This window comes from Macaca nemestrina, chromosome 17 (assembly GCF_043159975.1).
Source record: "Macaca nemestrina isolate mMacNem1 chromosome 17, mMacNem.hap1, whole genome shotgun sequence".
NCBI lineage: Eukaryota > Metazoa > Chordata > Mammalia > Primates > Cercopithecidae > Macaca > Macaca nemestrina.
The window spans coordinates 20,830,556-20,844,046 of NC_092141.1; the positions used below are offsets into that span (position 1 = coordinate 20,830,556).

At 46.6% G+C, this 13,491-nt stretch overlaps 1 long non-coding RNA gene and 1 other non-coding gene across 2 annotated transcripts in view; one reads left to right on the forward strand and one right to left on the reverse strand.

The window, feature by feature from the left end:
- On the forward strand, window positions 1–6,569 carry LOC139359473 (uncharacterized). The gene is made up of 2 exons (XR_011615504.1): window positions 1–386; window positions 3,812–6,569. It is a non-coding gene; the product is annotated as an uncharacterized lncRNA (long non-coding RNA).
- LOC105493316 (uncharacterized) overlaps window positions 5,136–13,491 on the reverse strand; it is a 24,554-nt gene continuing 16,198 nt past the window's right edge. Inside the window, exon 3 of the transcript XR_011615503.1 lies at window positions 5,136–5,215. This is a non-coding gene — a transcript (uncharacterized protein). The remainder of the gene's footprint in view (window positions 5,216–13,491) is intronic.

The following is a 13,491-nucleotide window of genomic DNA, read 5'->3' on the forward strand; positions in this document are numbered from 1 at the left end:
GGAGGCAGTGGCTCTACAGCAGCAGTGAGAGCCAAGCTGTGACGGACACATGCTGTTCCCTGACTCAAGGCTGCCGAGTTCCCTCCAGCGAGGCTGCTGACCTGTTTTTCTATTAGGAACAACCAGCAAATGCGATAATGAGGAAAATGTACACTGGCTCCTGTAAAGTTTAGTGAAGCCTGAAAGAAGTGCAGGAGGCCACGGAGATGCGCGAGGAAGAACATTCCAGGCAGAAGGAGCAGCAAGGACAAAAGTCCCTAGGCAAGAATGGGTGGGCAAGCCTGAGATCCAACATGGCAGAGAGCAAGCCGGAAGTGCTGCGCGGGGATCCTAAGGGGCGCTGAACAGGACAAACTCAGTTTTGTCTCTCAAACTCCTGCAATCAGGTAAGTCATCGGCCTCGCGTAAGATGTATGTTTTCCCCACCAATCTCCATTCTGAGGACTGGAGTAGAAACTCCCTATCCTCTCATGAAATGTTGAGTATCAGGGAATAAGTGTGTGCTAAAAAGGGTTACCTCAGTGGAACTGGGTTGCTCAAATCCTGAGCATTTCAAAGGAAGGACTGGCCCCTGACCAGCTCTGGGGAGATAACTTCTGGGCCTTTGGAATATGCCTGAGGAGAACACCTTTGTGACCTGAGACTTCAGCCCTGCCTACCCCTTATGCTAACGGTGTGGTTTATGGGGAAGACCTGTTTTTATTTGCTGGGAGCCCTGGGCCATGCTGTATCTGTTTGACTTCTGGATGGGTGGGGAACTGGGGAATAAATGGCTAAGGACGGTCATGTCTATATGACAGGAGCTCCATGCCTATATGACTGACATCCATTAAAAATCACGGCACAGGCTGGGCGCGGTGGCTCAAGCCTGTAATCCCAGCACTTTGGGAGGCCGAGGCGGGTGGATCACGAGGTCAGGAGATCCAGACCATCCTGGCTAACATCATGAAACCCCGTCTCTACTAAAAATACAAAAAACTAGCCGGGCGTGGTGGCGGGCGCCTGTAGTCCCAGCTACTCGGAGGCTGAGGCGGGAGAATGGCGTGAACCCGGGAGGTGGAGCTTGCAGTGAGCCGATATCGCGCCACTGCACTCCAGCCTGGGCGACAGAGCGAGACTCCGTCTCAAAAAAAAAAAAAAAAAAAAAAAAAAAAATCACGGCACAGGCCAGGCGCGGTGGCTCAAGCCTGTAATCCCAGCACTTTGGGAGGCCGAGACGGGCGGATCACGAGGTCAGGAGATCGAGACCATCCTGGCTAACACGGTGAAACCCCGTCTCTACTAAAATACAAAAAAAAATTAGCCGGGCGAGGTGGCGGGCGCCTGTACTCCCAGCTACTCGGGAGGCTGAGGCAGGAGAATGGCGTGAACCCGGGAGGCGGGGCTTGCAGTGAGCTGAGATCCGGCCACTGCAGTCCAGCCTGGGCAACAGAGCGAGACTCTGTCTCAAAAAAAAAAAAAAAAAAAAAAATCACGGCACCAAGACTTGGGTAAGCTTTCCTGGTTGACAGTAATTGGTGTGCACTGTCACACGTTGTTGCTGGGAGGATTAAGTGTTGTCCCTGTGACTCTGCAGAGAACGCCTGGAAGTTCACTCCCGGTTTCTCCTGAACTCTGCCCTATTGTCCTTTTTTTCTACGCTGATTTTAATCTATATTCTTTTTATCCCCAAGTTCTGGCAAGTCTTTGATGTATTCTTTTCCCGTAATAAACTGTAACTGTGAACATAACAGTTTTTCCAAGTTCTGTGAGCCCTTCTAGCGAATCATGAAACCTGAGAGTGGCCTGGGGGCCCCACGGCAAAGTTGAATTCATCCCATCTATTTTTCCATCATCTTGCTACTCTACCTAGGTGCCAAAGCCCTAGCAGGAAGAGTCTGATTGGCTAACTTGAGTCACCCAGCCCATCTTGGCCAGGGGAGGGGAGGCACCTTGACAAGCAGGCCCCACACAGCTGCACTGAGTGGGAAGGAGGATGCCCAGAATTACTCGTATCAGAAAGAGAGAGTTGAGGCCAGTGTGGTAACTTACACCTGTAATCCCAGTGCTTTGAGATGCAAGAGGATTGCTTGAGCCCGGGAGGTTGAGGTGGCAGTGAGCTGTGATCACTCTTCTAATCTCCAGCCTGGGTGACAAGACCCTGCCTCAAAAAAACAAAACAAAACAAAACAAAACAAAACAAAACAAGAGAGTTGGGAGCTGGGATGCTAGTTAGGACAAATAGCTAATATACGCACCAGGCAGGGAAATGGGAGTCCAGGCTAGCAGAAAGAATTTGGAGTCTTGAGGAGATAGTGACCAAAAAGCCATGTGGTATCTGGGTTTGTGTCCATCCAACTGTTGGCATCAAGAAATCACAACAGACGATGGAGGGTGCCAGCTGCAGGATGCAGCAGAATGTCAGAGATCCAGATATTTTTGTTGTGAGTTGAAGTGTGTCCACCCCCACCAAAATATGTTAAAGTCCTAACTTCTGGTACTTATTTGAAAATAGGGTCTTTGCAGATGTAAACAGGTTAAGATGAGGTCATACGGGATTAGGATGGGCCCTAAATCCGTTGGCTGATTCCTCAAAAAGGGAGAGATTTGATGACGAACAGGTGCACAGAAAGAAGGCCATGTAAAGACGGAGGCAGAGGTTGGGGTGAGTCAACCCAAGGAATGCCAAGGATTGCTGGCAGCCAGCGGAATCAGGAAGGGGCAACAGCAGATTCTTCACGGAGCTGTCAAAAGCATAACCCTGCCAAAATCTTGATTTCAAACGTCTGGCCTCAAGGATCATGAGAGAATCAATTTCTGTTGTTTTAAGCCACCAAGTTTGTGGCAATTTATTATGGAAGCCCTAGGAACGGTTACAGATTTTGCCACTGGAAAGGGAATGCTGCTTCTAAAAATATGGGTTGAATTGGCCACGTGGATGGCCAGTGCTGTAGAGAAATGATTGAAATGTCCACTCCTGTATCTACCAATCCTTTAAATTTCTTTCCCTGAATAGTTATTTCGCAGGTAGGACGTTTATCGGTAATTTGATTTACCCAGTCAGCTGCTCTGTCTTGTTTATCTGTGCTTCCAAATCCTCCTGTTCCTTTAATTTCACTTTTCCCCATTCCCACATATGGCACAATCAGGAGCTGTGCTATGCGCTCTCCTGGCTCTGCTTTCCAGGGAACGGAAGTAGACACAACAATTTGAATTTTCCCATTGTAATCTGAATCAGTGACTCCTGTATGTATTTGCACTTCATTTAAACTAGACCTACCTAGAAGTAATCTTACCGTCCCTGTTGGCAAGGGTGCACAGACTCCTGTTGGCGCTTTTTGCAGGGTTCTCCAGGCAGAAGGCTCACAGCTTTTGTGCATCGTAAATCTACTGCAGCACTACTGGCTGTGGCGGGGGACAGGCATTGTACAGGGGTAAGGGAATGGCCTGAGCCAGAAATGCCCCAGTTTAGAACAGGGCCCAGGACGGGCCCCTCATGGCATTTCCCAAAATCGGGTTCCCATCTTTATCAAACTTAGAGTGACATTGATTAGCCCAATTTTTTTCCTTTTTTACATTTTGGACATATTTCAGGCTCAGCAGGTTTCTTTTCTCCCCCCATGTGGCAGCCTGACTCGCTGATTCTTCCTACATTCTTTTTTAATATGACCATGCTTCCCACAGTTAAAACAAGCTCCAGGAATTGGAGTATTTCCTTTACCCACTTTCAGTCCTGCCATGGCTTGCACCAACCAAGTAGCTTTATGCAGATTACCTCCGATACTGTCACAGGCCTTAATATAATCAACTAAATGTGCTTTCCCTCTAATAGGTCTCAGAGCGACTTGGCACTCAGGATTGTCATTGTCGAAAGCTAGTAACCACAACAGTGTATCCTGAGCAGCAGAATCTGCAATCACCTTTCTAAGAGACTCCTTTAACCGAACTATAAAATCTGCATATGGTTCTTTTGGTCCCTGTTTTATAGCACTAAAGGAAGGGCATTGTTCTCCTCCTGAAGTGATTTTTTCCCAAGCTCTAATGCACACTCCTCTAAGCTGCTCTATGGTATCATCCTGCATGACCACTTGTGCATCGAAACCAGCCCAGCCACTGACCCCCAAAAGTTGGTCTGCAGTTATAGTAATTTGAGGTTGGGCCTGGGTGTTGCGAGCAGCCGGAATGGAAGCTTCATCTGCCCACCAAGTTTTAAATGGTAAGAACTGAGCAGGAGTCAGGCAAGCTCGAGTAAAAGCATCCTAGTCAGTAGGAATCATCTGACTGGAGAAAGCAACATTCTTTCACTGCTTTACAAAAGCAGTTAACTGCGTTACAAAAGGAGAACCTGGTCCATGTTGATTAATAGCTTGTTTAAATTATTTAAGTATTTCAAAAGGAAAAGGCTCAAATGTAGCTATAATATTCCCCTGTTGATCAGGTGGGTGTATTCTAACAGGAAACTGCCATGCATTCATATCACCCTCTCGTCTAGCTTGCTGGATTCCTGCTTGAATAGAACTGACAGCGGTCGCTTGATGCGCTGCTTCAACAGTCACTGGGGCAACTACTTTTTGTCCAGTGTCCTCTGGAAAAGAAAGATCCAGAGGGTCAGGCCACTCTTTTTCTTCAAAATAACGAGGGAGTGCAGAGGGGTAGTGACAAGCCTCTCCCTCCTTTGCTGCTTTAGCTGGCAAACAAACCTGCTGTGTCACCTCTTCTGTTACTTCGTTATACTCTCCTTCCTCTGATTCCTCCTCCTCGTCATCTGTGTGGAAAGGCTCTAAGGTGGAACAAACCAGAACACTGACCAGGTAGTTATAGGAATATCCTCAGCACCATCCTTATATGCCTTTTTCAGTGCGCTGCCTACCTTTTCCTAGACCTCTACATTCATAGTTCCTTGGTCCGGAAACCAGGGGCAATATTTCTCTACCACACTAAAAACCTGCATAAGTCGGCTAGTGCTAACCTTCACTCCTCCTTTTCTGAGGAGCTGCTGAAGCAGACTCACATAAGCCTCGTGCCTGCTCGACCCTTGTCCCATTGTTACCCTGATGCTTCCGAGCTCGCCTTCTTACTCACCACGGGGATTGCTTAAGAGTCCTCGGGTGCTCTCCAGTGTAGTTCCACGTTCTCCAACTGTCGCTCCGGCGACCCTTCAACCCAGGTTTGAGCCCCACGTATGGGCGCCACTTGCCAAGACCAGCTCAGTCGTGGAGACCTTAACCCAGTGGCACTAGAGGAATGAAGACAAAGACACAGAAATAGAGTGCAGAGTGGGATCGGGGGCTGATGGCCTTCAGAGCTGAGAGCCACGAACAGAGTTTGACCCACATATTTGTTGACAGCAAGCCAGTGACAATCATTGTTTCTATAGGTTATAGATTAGCTAAAAGCATTCCTTACAGGAAACAAAGGGACAGGCTCTGGCTTGTTATCTGCAGCAGGAACATGTCCTTAAGGCACAGATCGCTCATGCTATTGTTTGTGGTTTAGGAACGCCTTGAGTGGTTTTCTGCCCTGGGTGGGCCAGGTGTTCCTTGCCCTCATTCCAGGAAACCAACAACTTCCAGCATGGGTGTCATAGCCATCACAAGCATGTCACAGTGCTTCAGAGATTTTGTTTAGGGGCAGTTTCTTATGGTCTATTTATGGTCAGATTTGGGGGGCCTGTTCCCAGCAACTTTTTTCACAGAAATATAAAAAATGATGGTAAAATTCATATGGAACTAGGCCAGGCACAGTGGCTCATGCCTGTAATCCCAGCACTTTGGGAGGCCGAGGCGGATGGATCACCTGAGGTCAGGAATTTCAGACCAGCCAGGCCAACATGGTGAAACCCCATCTCTATAAAAATACAAAAAATTAGGCATGGTGGTGGGTGCCTATAGTCCCAGCTACTTGGGAGGTTGAGGCAGGCGAATCTCTTGAACCCAAGAGGCAGAGTGCAACTATTGCAGTGAGCCAAGATTGTGCCATTGCACTCCAGTCTGGGCAACAAGAGCGAAACTCCATCTTGAAAAGAAAAATTCATATGGAAACACAAAATAATGCTGCATGTTCAAAACAATCTTGAGCAACAAAAACAAAGCTGGAGGCATCACACTACTTGGCTTCAAAATATACTACAAAGCTTAGTAATCTAAATAGCATGGTACTGGCATAAAAACAGACAGATAGACCAATGGAAAGGATTAGAAAGCCTAGAAATAAATTAATGCAGTTATAACCAGCTGATTTTTGGTGAAGGTACCAAGAACACACAGTGGAGAAAGGACATCTCTTCAACAAATGGTGTGGGGAAAACTGGATGTCCACACACAAAAGAATAAAATTAGACCTTTATTTCACTCCATATACAAAAATCAAAATGGATTAAAGACTTAAATATATCTGAAACTGTATAACTCCTAGAAGAAAACAGAGGGGGAAAGCTCCATGAACTCCGCTGGTCTAGGCAATAACTTTTTGGTTATGACCCCAAAAGCATAGGCAACTAAAGCAAAAGATGTAGATGAGATTACATGAAACTGAAACACTTCCGCACAGCAAAGGAAACAATCAACAGAGTGAAGTGACAACCTGTAGAGTAGAGAAAATATTTTCAAACTGTACATCTGATAATGGGTGAATATCCCAAATATGTAAAGAACCCAACTTGATAGCAAGAAAACAACTCAATTAAAAAATAGGGGAAGGATATGAATAGACACTTCTCAAAGAAGACATACAAATGGCCAATGGGTAAATGAAAAAAAAAATTCTCATCATTAATCATGGGAAAATACATATTAAAATAACAATGAGCTATCACCTCACATTTGTTAGAATGGCTATTATCAGAAAGACAAGGGGTAACAGGTGTTGACAAGGATGTGGAGAAAAGAGAATCATTTTCCCTTTTGTTGGTGGGAATGTAAATTAGTACAGGGTTATGGAAAACAGTATGGAGGTTCCTCAAAAAACTAAAAATCAACGTATGACCCAGCAATTCCACTACTGGGTATGAGGCAGGGGAATGGGGTCTGGAGACAGGGAACCTAAGGTGGATAAGCACAGACATCCTACAGCTGAATCAAAAGGAAAATCCTACCTCTCCATACCAAAGTAACAGAAGAATCCGAGGCTACTCCGTTTGCATTACCTTGTGGATGAAAAATGGAAAGTACCTCTGATTGGTCGCCTCCCACAACCAATCAGACTGGTCATGGGCCTAGTCTTCATATGCACAGGGGTGTAACTTTGTGACTTCACCTCAGCCTCTGATTGGTCGCCTTCTCCAGACAATCAGACTGGTCCGTGGGCCATTCCTTCATTTACAGAGGGTGTAACTAGGTAACCAATGGGAAACCTCTAGAAGGTATTTAAACCCCAGAAAATTATGTAACCAGTGCTCTTGAGCCGCTTGCTCAAGCCTGCTCTCAACTCTGTGGAGTGTACTTTCAATAAATCTGTGCCTTCGTTGCTTCATTCTTTCATTGCTTTATTTGTGCGTTTTGACCCAGTGTTATTCAAAAGGTCAAGAACCTAGATGACTTGTAGTCAAGACCCTTGACTGGTAACATTAGTCCTTTTACACACGTTTTTGCATACTCCCCCGATCCCTGCGTGGCTTGCCAAATTATTTTCTTAATAGAGCTTTTGATGTGCAGTTTTAATGTAGTAAAGTTTACCAGAACTAACTTTATTATTATTTTCTGACCTAAGAAACTTTTGTCTACCACCCCCACACCCCGCTCCCACCAATTCCTGAAGGCATAATCCTGTTTTCACCCTTTTATGTTTAGGTCTATGGTTCATCTTGACTGAATTTTGAATTTTGTATGATATGACTTAGAGACTAACATTCATTTATTACCCCATAATGACATATAGTAATTGCAGAGCCATGTATTGAAAAGACCTTCTTTTTTTTGAGACAGAGTTTCACTCTTGTTGCCCAGGCTGGAGTGCAATGCCGCGATCTTGGCTCACTGCAACCTCTACCTTCCAGTTTCAAGTGATTTTCCTGCTTCAGTCTCCTGAGTAGCTGGGATTACAGGTGCCTGCCACCACACCTGGCTAATTTTTGTATTTTTGGTAGTGACAGGGCTTCACCACGTTGGCCAGGCTTGTCTCAAACTCCTGACCTTGTGATCCACCCGCCTTGGCCTCCCAAAGTGCTGGGATTACAGGAGTGAGCCACCGCACCCAGCATTTTTTTTTTCTTTTTAAAATTGAGACGGGGTTGCCCAGGCTGGAGTGCAGTGGCTCGATCACAGCTTACTGCAGCCTCAATCTCCCAGGCTCAAGCTATCCTCCAGCCACAGCAGGGACTACCAGTGCATGCCACCATGCCCAGCTAATTTTTGTACATATTTTTTGGTAGAGACAGGGTCTCACTATGTTGCCCAGGCTGGAATCAAGCTCCTAGGCTCAAGTGATCCTCTCACCTCAGCCTCCAAAAGTACTGGGGTTAGAGGCATGAGCTACCACGCCTGGCTGACTTTACTTTCTTCATTGGATTGCTTTGGGCCTTTGTCAAAAATTAAATAATATAAATATGGATTTATGTATTGGCTTTCTATTCTGTTCCATTGATCTGTTTATCTTTTTACCAGTACCATACTGGCTTGATTACTGTAGTTTTACAGTAAGCACTTTTTTGTTTTTTTAGAGACAGGGTTTCACTCTGTCATCCAGGCTTGAGTGCAGTGGTGTAGTCATAGCTCACTGCAGGCTTGACACCCCCTCCCCGGTTCAAGCAATTCTCCTGTCTCAGCTTCCTGGGTAGCTGGGACTACAGTCATGCACCATCACACCCAGCTTTTTTTTTTTTTTTTCTTTTTTCTTTTTTTTTTTTTGGTTGTTGTAGAGATAGGGCCTCCCTATGTTCCCCAGGCTGGTCTCAAACTCCTGGACTCAAGCCATCCTCCCACCTCAGTCTCCCAAAGTGCTAGAATTACAGGCATGAGCCTCCATGCCTGGCCTTGATACTCTATTTTTTCCTAAAGTTCTGGTTTTCATCTAGTATTCTTTCCCCTTGGCTGAAGAATTTCTTTTAGGCCTTTTACAGTGCAGGTATACTACTGATGAATTGTTTTAATTTTTAAAAGTATAATTTTAATTTTTTATAGTATAATTTTCAATTTTTCTAATCTGTAAATCTATTTTTCTATTTTTGAGATGGAGTCTCACTCTGTCGCCCAGGCTGGAGTGCAGTGGGGTGATCTCAGCTCACTGCAACCTCTTCCTCCTGGATTCAAGTGATTATCCTGCCTCAGCCTCCTGAATAGCTGGGACTACAGGTATGCACCACCACACCTGGCTAATTTTTGTATTTTTAGTAGAGATGGAGTTTCACCATGTTGACCAGGCTGATTGAACTCGTGACCTCAGGTGTTCAGCCTGCCTCAGCCTCCCAAAGTCCTGGGATTACAGGCGTGAACCACCACACCCAGCCTGTACATTTATTAAATGTTCATTCTTTTTTTTTTTTGAGACGGAGTCTTTGCTCTGTCACCCAGGCTGGGGTGCAGTGGCGCGAACTCGGCTCACTACAAGCTCCGCCTCCTGGGTTTACGCCATTCTCCAACCTCAGCCTCCCGAGTAGCTGGGACTACAGGCGCCCGCCACCTCGCCCGGCTAGTTTTTTTTGTACTTTTTTTTTTTTTTGAGACGGAGTCTCGCTCTGTCGCCCAGGCTGGAGTGTAATGGCGCGATCTCGGCTCACTGCAAGCTCCGCCTCCCGGGTTCACGCCATTCTCCTGCCTCAGCCTCCCGAGTAGCTGGGACTACAGGCGCCCACAACCGCGCCCGGCTAATTTTTTTTGTATTTTTAGTAGAGACGGGGTTTCACCGTGGTCTCGATCTCCTGACGTTGTGATCCGCCCGCCTCGGCCTCCCAAAGTGCTGGGATTACCGGCGTGAGCCACCGCGCCCGGCCTTTTTGTACTTTTAGTAGAGACGGGGTTTCACCGTGTTAGCCAGGATGGTCTCGATCTCCTGACCTTGTGATCCGCCCGTCTCGGCCTCCCAAAGTGCTGGGATTACAGGCGTGAGCCATAAATGTTCATTCTTGAAAAATTTTTTGGCTGGGTGCAGTGTCTCACACCTGTAATCCTAGCACTTTGGGAGGCCAAGGCAGGCGGATTGCCTGAGGTCAGGAGTTCGAGACCAGTCTGGCCAACATTGTGAAACCCCGTTTCTACTAAAAATACAAAAAAAAGCCTCACCTGTAATCCCAGCTACTCAGGAGGCTGAGGCAGGGGAATTATTTGAACTAGGGAGGTGGAGGTTGCAGTGAGCCAAGGTCGCTCCACTGCACTCCAGCCTGAGAGACAGAGCGAGACTCCCTCTCAAAAAAAAAAAAAAAAAAAAAAAAAAAATTCTTTTTTTGTTGGAAATAGAATCTGAGTTACAATTTTTTTCTTTTGGCACTTCAAAGATGTTTCAGTGTCTTCCAGGCCCCTCATTTCTGATGAGAAATTAGCAGCCATTCCAGGCTTTTCCTTCCATGTGTGATAAACTGCTTTCCTCTTGCTGCTGCCGGGAGACAATTTTCCACGATTCTCCGTTTCCTCACGTCTAGGCGTTAACAGCAAATTTCCTCAAATGTATTACATTCCAGGATAGTAAAAATAAAAGAATCTTTTTTTTTTTTTTTTTTTTTTTTTGAGATAAGTTCTCCCTCTGTCGCCCAGGCTAGAGTGCAGTGGCAAGATCTCGGCTCACTGCAACCTCTGCCTCCTGGATTCATGCGATTCTCCCGCCTCAGCCTCCTGAGTAGCTGATATTACAGGTACACGCCACCATAGCCTGGCTAATTTTTGTATTTTTAGTAGAGATGGATTTTCACTATATTGGTCCGGCTGGTCTCAAACTCCCAACCTCAGGTGATTCTCCTGCCTCAGCCTCCCAAAGTGTTGGGATTACAGGCGTGAGCCACCATGCCTGGCCAGAGTTTCCACTCATTCGCTGCAGAAAGGTCCATTCAGGTAGGAACTTACTCTGCCACAACAGAACCAGAACCTCCATGAGTCTCCGCTAGTGGCGTTCACTCTGTTTTTTTCCTTCTTTGTAATTTATTTTTTAAAAACTGGGTGCCGGCCGGGCGCGGTGGCTCAAGCCTGTAATCCCAGCACTTTGGGAGGCCGAGACGGGCGGATCACGAGGTCAGGAGTTCGAGACCATCCTGGCTCGAGGCGAGGTGGCGGGCGCCTGTAGTCCCGGCTACTCGGGAGGCTGAGGCAGGAGAATGGCGTAAAAACCCGGGAGGCAGAGCTTGCAGTGAGCTGAGATCCGGCCACTGCACTCCAGCCTGGGCGACACAGCGAGACTCCGTCTCAAAAAAAAAACAAAAAACAAAAAACTGGGTGCCTTAGTCCTATAGGCTTTCCCCCTTTGTGTATTTTGCTGTTGCATCCCCATTGTGTCATTTTATCTTAAAAATATTTCACCATATTTGCTTCAGGTCTCTCTTTTTAAAGAAATAAAATCTTTTTTATTTTTTTTATTTTATGAGACGGAGTCTCGCAGTGTCTCCCAGACTGGAGTGCAGTGGCGCCATCTCGGCTCGGCTCACTGCAAGCTCCGCCTCCCGGGTTCACACCATTCTCCTGCCTCAGCCTCCCGAGTAGCTGGGACTACAGGTGCCCGCCACCACGCCTGCCTAATTTTTTGTATTTTTAGTAGAGACGAGGTTTCACCGTGTTAGCCAGGATGGTCTCGATCTCCTGACCTCGTGATCCTCCCGTCTCGGCCTCCCAAAGTGCTGGGATTACAGGCGTGAGCCACCACGCCAGGCCTAAAGAAATAAAATCTTACCAACAGTCCCGTGTTCGTTCCTTTTGTGTATTTACAGTGAGTGGATGTTCTATAATGTATATATCAGCCTGCTACTAATTGTTTCTATTATTTGTTCTTGTAAACAATAGCAGGTGAAATTGACCCGATCGCTTCCTTTGTGCAAACTGTAACCAAATACAAATTGCCCTCCAAGAATGTATTCTAATTTACCCTGGCAGGGTCCTTCCTCCCCAAAGATTTTTGCTATATAGTTATTTTTTAAAGTGTGTGTATTCATTTCTAAGGACTGCCATGACAAATTACCACAAATGGAGTATCTTGAAACAATATAAATCTGGCCAGGCGTGGTGTTGTGCACCTGTAATCCCAGCTATTCGGGAGGCTGAGGCATGAGAATCGTGAACCTGGGAGGTGGAGGTTGCAGTGAGCTGAGATGGCACCACTGCACTCCAACCTGGGTGACAGAGTGAAACAAACAAACAAAAAAAAAAACAGAAAGAGACAGAGAGAAAAAGATAGAAAGGAAGAAAGGAAAAAGGAGGAAGGCAGGAAGGCAGGAAGGCAGGAAGGCAGGCAGGAAGGATATAAATCTCAGTTCTGAAAACTGGAAGCCTGAAATCGAGGTGTCCCAGGGTTGCTTTCTCTCCCCAGTTCTTGAGGCTGCCATGCCCCTTGGTGTCCCTGGCTTGTAGGTAGCTCTCACCCTGCCTCCCTCCATCTTCGTATGGCATTCTCCTTTGTCTGTCTCTGTGTCTCTAGGGCTGTTTTCTCCTCCAGCAAAGGCTGTTTTCTTATTCCATCCAAGCTGACTGTTTCTGCTGAGATGGTTGGTTGGATCCCAGTGTCGCAGGTCTCATCTCTACAACAAGGGTTTGGCCACCACATCTTTGGTGTTTTATTATTCATATTTTGACTGGGTGCAGTGGCTCATGACTGTAATCCCAGCACTTTGGGAGGCCGAGGCAGGCAGATTGCTTGAGGCCAGGAGTTCAAGACCAGCCTGGGCAACCTGACGAAACCCTGTCTCTATAAAAAACAAAAAAACTAGCCAGAATATGGTGGTGCATACCTGTAGTCCCACCTACTTGGGAGGCTGAGGTGGGAGGATCTCTTGAGCCTGGAGGGTGGAAGCGGCAGTGAGTCAGGATTGCGCCACTGCACTCCGTGGAGCCTGGGTGACAGAGTGAGATCCTGCCTCAAAAAATAAATATTTCTTATTTATTTGTGGGAGGGAATCAATCAGAAGTACTTTCCATTTTTCATCTGCAAGGCAGTATAAAGGGAGTAGCCTCTGATCCTTTTGCTACTTTGGTGTGGAGAGGTTTTCCTTTTGGTTCAGTTCTAGGAAGTCAGTGCTAATTGCCTTCAGGTTCCCTGCCTCCAGACCCTATTCTCCTGCCTCACTAGTACCCATCATGTAATGTTAAAAGTTCTACAACTCAACAATAAAACCCTAATAACTAAATTCAAAAATGGGTAAAAGTTTCCCGTGGATGAACTTGGAGGATACGTTATATGAAAAACATGAGGTGCTGAAAGATAAATACGGCATATGCTCACTTATGTGTGGAATCTAAAAAAGGTCGAGCTTGGCCAAGTGCAGTGGCTCATGCCTGTAATCCTAGTGAGAGGTGACAACGTGCTAGCAGCCCTCGCTGGCTCTCGGCTCCTCCTAGGCCTCGGCGTCCGCTCTGGCCACACTCGAGGAGCCCTTCAGTCCACCGC